This window comes from Poecilia reticulata, chromosome 14 (genome assembly GCF_904066995.2).
Source record: "Poecilia reticulata chromosome 14, P_reticulata-male-v2, whole genome shotgun sequence".
Taxonomy (NCBI): Eukaryota; Metazoa; Chordata; class Actinopteri; order Cyprinodontiformes; family Poeciliidae; genus Poecilia; species Poecilia reticulata.
The window spans coordinates 18,282,601-18,291,544 of NC_088843.1; the positions used below are offsets into that span (position 1 = coordinate 18,282,601).

General features: G+C 40.9%; 1 long non-coding RNA gene across 1 annotated transcript; it reads left to right on the forward strand.

Moving 5' to 3' along the window:
- Window positions 1-1,548: 1,548 nt before the first annotated feature.
- Window positions 1,549-7,946, forward strand: LOC103476125 (uncharacterized). The gene is made up of 3 exons (XR_535415.3): window positions 1,549-2,358; window positions 6,167-6,197; window positions 6,657-7,946. It is a non-coding gene; the product is annotated as an uncharacterized LOC103476125 (long non-coding RNA).
- Window positions 7,947-8,944: the final 998 nt, after the last annotated feature.

Genomic DNA, 8,944 nt, shown 5'->3' on the forward strand with positions numbered 1-8,944 from the left:
AAGAGAAAAAAAAATTAAACATACAAAAGAAATGTTGATTTATTAATTAGCTTGAACCTGTAATTATCACACACACATCATACTATTGGCATTCCTGCAAGAAGTAAGGAGATGTCCAAATACGAAACGGGTTATCAAATGTATGTTAGTATGTCCTGAAGGTTTTACAATTAATATAATATCTGATGATGGGGTGAGCGGGTTTGGATTAGATTTAAAAACAGCAGGGCTTCATCAGTTCCCAGCAAAGCACTGGTTGTGGCTCACCACACTGTCAGTCAGGCAGAGACAGTTTCGCCTGAGAAACCGTCATGTCACACAAATCAATACAGCCACATTGCTCCAGAAATACCAAGAAAAACCACCGACCCAGCGCAGTTTGTCATCTTCTACAAAACTTTAAGCTGCATTAGGTGAGAAGAAAGTCAAACAATCAATGCAGGAAAAGCTCTATTTTCAACCTTATTTCGTCTTTTCAGCTTTGTTTGTTTTTTGGGTGAAATAATAAGGATGCAGGTTTGAACGTGCTAAAGATTAGAAAGGAAGAGAGCCTGAACTTGTATTGGCAAGGTGTGCAAACAGCAGCAGTGGTGGTACGGGGATGTAAACTTCTATGTGTTTGACGAGACTTTTGAAAGAACGGTGGATATTCAGAGGCCTGAGGGAAATGGGTCGCTGGGTCCAGTCAGATTTGCAAACCAGGGAAGCAGGAAGTCATGGAAGACTAATTTAAAGCTGATTCTAAAAATATATATATCTTGTTTCTTCTTTTTTTTTCCCTACACTTAATAAATATAACAAGTTAAATGGTAGATTTTCTTCTTTAAAAAAATAAAGCACTGCTTTAAGTGGTTAAAGATCCCAACGCTGCCGTCCAAAGTTAGACTCCAGTCTTTGGTTCCTTTCCACATGTTTTACCTCCTTTTATTCTGTCAGTTTACTGTCATAAAAAAGCCAAAAAAATTATTTGAAACCCCCACAAAACATTTGATGCGCTGCGTTAGTACAGAGGCCTCGTCTTTGATGCAGCAGTCAGCGGTTTGAGTAAAAAGCTCAATGATCTTTCCACTTTTCTCACAACTCACTTTGCTGTTTCACAAATAAAGGCCACCGGAGCTAATAAAACTATAAAAACACCGAAGAGTTTTCCCTCTGAATTTGTCTTTTTAAATATGTTTACAAGACGTTGAAGACAGATTGCCAAAATAAGAACTACAATAACAATCTCATGAAATCAGCAAACTTTAATAAATGAATAAATACAGCTGAGTAAACCGCATAAAAAAATATATCATTTACAGATCTTAAAACCCAAATGACTGACGATCATCTATTTTTTTAAAGCATCGCTATCGCGTCGACAGATTAGAAAATTGCGTATCTCCCTCTCTGTGCAGCTTGGCCATTTGTTAGATCTCATGGCATAAGCCGAGGTTGTACGTTTCCCCAGAACCGTAGTTATTTCCAGGAGAATGTGGAGAACCACAAAAACGCTCTGATTACAATTTGTAGTCATATCTCAATTTGTCAGTCCACTTAAAAAGAAATTCCAAAGTGAAAATGACATGAAAGACATGAATTTCACTAAACATGGCTGTGGTTGAGTAAATATAATTTGCACGCTGACAGATTATTTCTGTTGCACGAGTTATTAATGATCCGGCGGGTTCAGAAATCTCAATCAGGGGGTTTAGCATACATCCCACGGATGTACACTGTACAAATAATTTTGAACCGTACGTGATGTATTATTCTTATTATTTCATTTCGGCCCCAGGCGTCTTCTGGGAGCAGAAGGTGCAACTGATTAATGTTTCTCCTGACTCTGTGAACATGTGTTTTAGCTATCCTCCTTGGGCAGCGGCTGCATGGAGTAAACTGGACTGTTTGTCCGACCATGCGTTGGATTATGATGGACGAGGGAAGTGTGGGTGTCATTAGATGCTTTGGAAATAGTTTTTATCTCACCAAGACAAATTCTTAATTTTTTTTTTCCTAGAAAGTACTTTATGTGAAATATATGACAGTTTTCCTACCCCCTGTTTCATGACAGCAAATGACTGAATGCACGTTTTTTTTCTTTTTTTTTTTCTTGTTGGCAGGCGGTAAGCAGACAGAGTTCAGCTAAGGGGATTAGAGCTGCTATCAGGCAGACGGGGCCAGGAGGGTCCACAGGAAATGATCGCGGCCTCATGCAGGCAGGTTAGGGGCCAGAGTCACCAGACTCGCTGCTGCAACCAGGAGAACAAGAGGAGAAACGCTGGGAAGAGAAATAACATGAGTGCTTAAGAAGTCACAAAAGGAAAACCTTGACACAGTGGGAGAGGAAAAGTTGGTTTAAAGAAGGAAGGAACTATGGTAAATACTGGAATCCTTTTCAAGCACATGACATACATCTACTGGGGAGCCTAATGTTGAGGTTTGACCCCTTGATTTATTAGGTTTCCTTGTTCTGGAGGTTTCTTGGGGTCAGGCAGGGGGTAGTGGTTCATAAGTGCTGATAAATCTCTCCGGTTTGGCTGCTCACACACATTGCTCAGGCATGTGGAGACAGAGGAAGTAAACCAGTTTGATTCCTCAGCACATCACTCCCCGTCCAGCCGAGGTGTTTTCTGACTCACTGAGCTTTCATGAGCAGCGGCCAGCGCCCGTAGAACGGGAACCGCTTCCTGCAGGAGGAATCGGGCTCACTGTTGGACCGGCGTGTGCAAAGTGTTTCCACCCCTTCAGCTTTTGACCACACACCAACCAGAAACGCTGACTATCTCGTAGATATTTAATGACAAAACACAAATGGTGCTCTGATCAGATGATGCCAAACCCGTGGCAGGAAGCTAACACAATCCCCACCATCATACATGGTAGTGGTAGTATCATAATATGGGAATGTGTACAGGGAAGCATACACCAATAGCTCCAGTGGAATGGTTTGGACCAATGCATACGAATCTCTTAATATTTAGATTAAACCTGTATTAATTGTAATTAAAGTTTTTAGTGATTGACTAAACATTCACGTTTGGTTAAAATGTTGTCTCATTAATTAATCAAATTAATTTACTTTAATGTTCTACAAAAATGCAGAATATAAAGATCCAGTTGTACAAAGATAACTAAGGGGTTGCTTTTAAGCGAGGGGGCGGAGCCTATTCAAACTTAGCCCTGCAAGTTCAACCATAGCTCTGAGTTTTTCAATTTTCAAGAAATTCCTTTGAGCACAATATATATACATATATAATAAAAATATAAAACTGATACTGGGTCACAACGCATGATGTGTCAGTGACGTGTGTCATCAGTCAAAATTTAACAGTTTTATGATTCGACGTTAATTACTATATTACCAAAGGGGGAACTAATGTTTATGATTAGATCTTTAGGGTCCCTTAATGGTTACTATATAAACAAAATATTATAAGTAGCTTTAAATAATGTTATACTGGTAATTTACTTAATGTGACCATGTAGGTTTACCTTAAAATAGTACTATTATGCGAAGAAATTTCTGTGAGCTAAACCGTTTTCGGTAAAGACTGATAAATGTGTTTGCTACAAAGTTACCACAGCTAAACCTGCTTAGTTCCATCTTTGTGTAAAAACTAGAATGGTTTGAGGCAACGTGTTCGCATGCAGTTTTCTAGTAAAGTCAACAAACTCGGGTTAAGAGTGTATGGTCTAGTCAAAGTTCAAACCGAAATCTAAATTAGAATCAGTAGCTTTAAAATTGTACTGTTCTGAGACACCTTCCATTAAATCTGACTGAAACTAAGCTATTTTGTAAAAAAGAGTTGGCAAAAAAAACTTTAGTTTAAAGCTGAAGGAAACATACCCGAAATACCCATAAGCTGAGATAGGGGGCGACGTAGCAATGCACAGCACATTTTTCGGATTAAAATGTGCAAATGAATTCGAAGGCCCATTTTTCTACGCTGATAAGAGCAACAAAAGTGAAAACTTTCTTCCCAGAAATTGAGAAGTTTGCCCTCGACCTGTTTAAATTTAACTGAGTAGGCAACACTCAGAGCAACTTAGCACAAGCTGACTATCATCTATCAAAACAAGAGCAGAAAATAACAAACAGAGAGGGAACCTGAGATTCCAGACATGCATGCAGGATCCCCTCAAGACGGGTCTGAATCAAAAAGCCACACAGTCACAACGTGGCCCCCCTTCAACTTCCACAAATGCGGCACATCTCTCACACTGACAAGATAGTTAGATAATTTCTTCCTCCACACCCTCAGGTCAACAGTTTAAGCTCGCAACTTAAAGTGTCGTTGGAAATAATTAGCCTCCTTCTTTATTCTGAGCGGTGCCACAGCTAACAGACCTTAGCAAACCCCCGGGCGTCGCTTGGCAGAGAGCAAAGGACAAATCTGAGAGCTATTGAGGTCACAGCGTTTTCCAGAATTAGGCACCCAAGAAAGATTCCCCGGACCTTCTTCCCGTAATCTATTTACCTTCGGCAACAATCTCTAACTGGCAGTTAAGAAAGAATGGCTCCCATTGCCAAGGTTTCAGACACAGATGTTTGAATCTAATTTAAATCCTGGAAGGAATGCAGACTGACAGAGCTGAAGCTGAAACGGTACAGAAGGGGCGTTCAGGAACATGTACTGTACTCACAGTAACAACTCGCCCCTTTTTGCAGCCCTGTTGACGAATTCAAAGGGCGAAGAACTGGTTCCCCTTTCCTTTCGGTGTTGTAAACAATCCTCTGTTTGTCATCTCTGGATCAGCATCTGCTGTAGTTGTTTAAATGGCATCACCGCTTTGACCTCCGACCGGTTTGTAAACTGTACCAGTGTGTGTTTGACCAGACAGCTCCTCTCTGACCAGCACAGGCTCAGCAGTCTAAATACGAAGTCAACCCAATTCGGTCTGATAGACTCAAGGCGTATCTGTGAAATATCACTGGGATGACTGGTTTCGAGAGCCATGCCACAGTCCTCATCAAAGCGCTCTCAGGAACGCCAGCCAAAACAGAGCCGGGCTCACAGCTGCAGCTGGTTGGGGAGTTGGCTTGATTTAATCTGAGCTAAACATGATCTGATTTAGAGTTAATTTGGCCCTGGTGTGGCTGAAGTTTGGTACGACAGACGAGCCGACAAGAAAAAGTGACCTCTGACGAGGTAAAGAACTTCGCAAAGGTCTTTAAAGGGATAAAAGTGCACTCCTGTCTGCAGCTGCAAACAAAAAGCAGGTACAACACTTTAGTCTCATCTCCCAGAGAAGCACTCAATGTTTAAGTGGAACCTCCACATTAGCAGTTCACCCCTGGCCCTGCGTCCACCTGTCACAGCGCAGCAGTGATCGAAACTCGCTGGCACGAGAGCACACAGGAAATCCCTCCAACAAAACGCCCGACAGGCTGGAATGTTGGCACCGTGTTGGTACACAAATCAAATGGCCCGTTCGACTCAGACTGAGCTCAGCGGCGGCCATGTGACACCAAGAGGAATGCTGCTGGAGTCTGATGTCGGGTCGGAGGGGTTCAGCCAGACGTGTGTGTGTTTGGAGTACACAGGTGGAGAACCAACAAGTTTAGCAGAGGTTTTTAAAAGGGGGGATTTGGGGAGCAGCAGCTGAGGCTGAGGTGCTAATTCCAAACTGTTCGGCCGGAGAGAAGTGTGAAGGTCTCAGTGTTGAGGACGCCAGCTGAATCTGAAACTTTGTGTCCTCAATGTCTAGAATATTAACCAGGTAAAAAGTAAGTAATATAATATAATTTTGCATTGTTTTGTTAGAAAAAAATCAGTTAAATTGTTGGTTAAAACCAGTTAAGTCAGTTATTTTGCTAGCCTAGCATGTATCGTAAAAAAGTTATAATATCTAAGACTTTTATTGACAATCATTTGAATTTGAATAATAAAATTCATATTTAAAACAAATAGTGAAGCCTAAAATTATTATTAAATAACTTATTAAAATAAGTTATTTTTTACTCAAATAAAACAATTATTTTTGAAAGAAAATTATATATAATATAATGATCTATTTTAAAATATGTATTTATCAAGAGAAAAATCTTTATGGGCGTTACATGCCATAAACCCTTTAGCAAGCTAGTGTTGCCAAACAGCATGCTAACTGGCATTAGTGAGGTAGCCCAAATCTCTGAGGCCGTCCTCCTTCCCATCTCCCTAATCTTTTGCTCTCTCCACAGATTTTCTATCAGCTTAAGTCAAGACTCTGACGTAAGTGTACACTTTGTAAACTACTGTTTTTTTTCATTAACTTTTTGATGCAAATGAATGCTAAACTAAGCTAGCGCTAGCTTGTGCTAGCTACTCAGCAAACACAACCCAGTGCTAGCTTAGGATGTCAAATAAAATGTCTCTATGTCATTTTAAGTGAATAAACTCATTCTTTATTGTGAACTAAAGTCCTTAATTCAACCCCACTGATGGATTTTGTTGTAGTGAATCATTTTAACATCTTACCTTTTACTTTTTCACTCTGGCGCAGAAGAACGCTGAAGTTTGATCAGATCTGTGTGCGGTTTTATTTCACATAATGCTTCTGTAAAGTTAAACATTAACTACCATATATTTACGATGGTGCAATGCTGCATTATTTGTTGAGGAAAATGTTCTTTGTGTCATCCTTAACGTTTCAAATGAAAAAAAATGTAAATTTTTATTCGATTGTTTTAGTTTTATTCAACGGCATTAAGAGCTGTCATCAGAAAGGATCTGCTGGAAGCCACGCGTGTTCCACTGGAATCTCAGATCGCGGGATGCTGAACCAGCACAGCTGTGAATTGTGTTGAGCTGCGGAGTGAAGATTGTGATGCAAATGCTTCAGGGAGCAGAGTCGTGTAGGAATGCACCGCTGTCCAATCCTCCCAGCCATGCTGTGTTTTCTGCTGCAGATCAGGGTGGAAAGGAGATGAAAGAGAGAAGAAATCTGCCATGAATCTGCAGCGGGCATGCAGCACGGAGAACCGGGGATTCTGCTGCTCTGGACACGACTATGTCACTTTTAGAGCATACTTAGGTGTTAAAGAACATCCTGAAAAGCGTGCAGTTTCCGCCGCTTGTGTTTATAAAAACCTCTTTGGAGAGAAAATGGAGGAGGAGGTGGCATTTTACCTGCAGGGACATTCACGTCTCAGTGCTGAGCGACAGCAGCGATTGGCTCGGCGCAGAGCGAGAACAAAAACGTGTCATCCTCTGAGCTGTGCTGCAGTTTGAATTATTTTAACTCGGGCGCAGAGATCTGTGACGATACCCCGACACGACCCATTAGAAGGAATCTCTCTCTCACACACACACGCACACGCTCATGCAAGGGCTCCTGCGCCTTTCAGTAATGCAAGACTCTGAAAAAAGGACAATTGTTTATTTCCCTTCTGGAGATCTAATGAGATCATTAGTTCCTGCCACCTCCAGCATCCTGCACACATGCACCACTCCATGCTTCTGCTTGGCCTCAGCTCAAAAACAAAAGATGTAAATATTAGGTTTTGGCCATTAAAAACGAGTTGGAAATGTGGAAAGAGCAGCAGGGCCACGAGAGGGAGAAGAAGGACAAGTGAGGAGAGCTGGGAGCCGTGGCAGAAAATCTGAGATACACACGATTTTTTACTTCTGAGCTCTCAATAATGATGAGCTGTGGGACAAAATGTTGCCTTCACCTATTCAATACTCGCACATTCAATATCCACAGTATACTTATGATTGCTATTCTCATATGCAATTGTTTTAAAAAAAGAAAGTAAAATAAGCCAATAAGAAAAGTGGCAGAGTGTCTTTCCCCAGCAATTTTTATGAACGATTTGTATATTTCAACATTTACAGCCGCAGTAAAAAAAAATACCCAAAACAAGCTTCCATGCAGCTCACCGCGTGTAGTTTTGTTACATGTCTTAACAAAATTTGGATTACCAATAATATGAATTAATTGAAGATTTAATTAACGATTAAAGACAAATTGTGATATCAAGATTGTTAAATGCTGAAAGGAATAAAAAAAAATGTTTTCTGTACATAAAGACATCAAATCGCCGTGGTTTTGTTGAGAAGTAAAGAAATCTCTTGCAATTCTAACAGCTAAGGAGACAGACAAACTTGTTTAAGAAAAATATTGGAGCCGAAAACGACTCAGACAGAAAAAGTACATATTTGTGTGATGCAGTTAGAGGATGATGCCCTATAGGCCTTCGTTGCTGCTGAACAATTTCCTTGTTACGAGGAAAATGCTGAATAAATTTTGGAGCGTGCTGCCATTAGTGTAACTTTGGCTGGATCAGGACAAATGCACACGGGATCAGGACTAAACTTAGCAAAGTGTTGAGAGTCAATGGCAAAAATGCTTTTTTTTTTGTTCTCCATCAGACATTAACATTTTCTGTTTGATGTGTTTAAATCACCTAAAGCAGCCGATTTGTCAGGATTTGCTCACTTTTCCTACAAACTCACAACATCTGTTCACCACTACTAAAGAAACTCATTCTGATAATGAGCTTAACCTCACCTCGCTTTAGAAAACCCGAGCTACCCCTAACCACTCGATTACATTTTGTTTTTGCCTTTTTTTTTTTTTCTACCTTTAATGGCAACCCTATCGTTTAATTTAGAGCATTGATCGGGACAATTACATGAGCTAATGCGGGGCAGTAAATGCCCCCGGCTTCCCCGGCTGCTCCGGTGCGTTCACACTTTCCAGCTGCTCGGTTATCATTTCATCAAGAGGTCCAAACAAGACCACACAGACTGCTGCGAAATGTTTTAGTGCAGGTTTAATGAGAGCTCTTCCAGGAGTATTTATCACTACAAGATTCTGTGACCGCACACATTAAAATGTTTATTGGTGGATGAAACAAGTTCCTCCCTCCATGATGTATGCCGAGTTGGACAGAGGGAGTCTGAGCGTTGCCTGCTCCCATCTTGATAGCGTAGACTCAGATGCCCCAGCTGAAGGTTTTTATTGCATCGCGGGG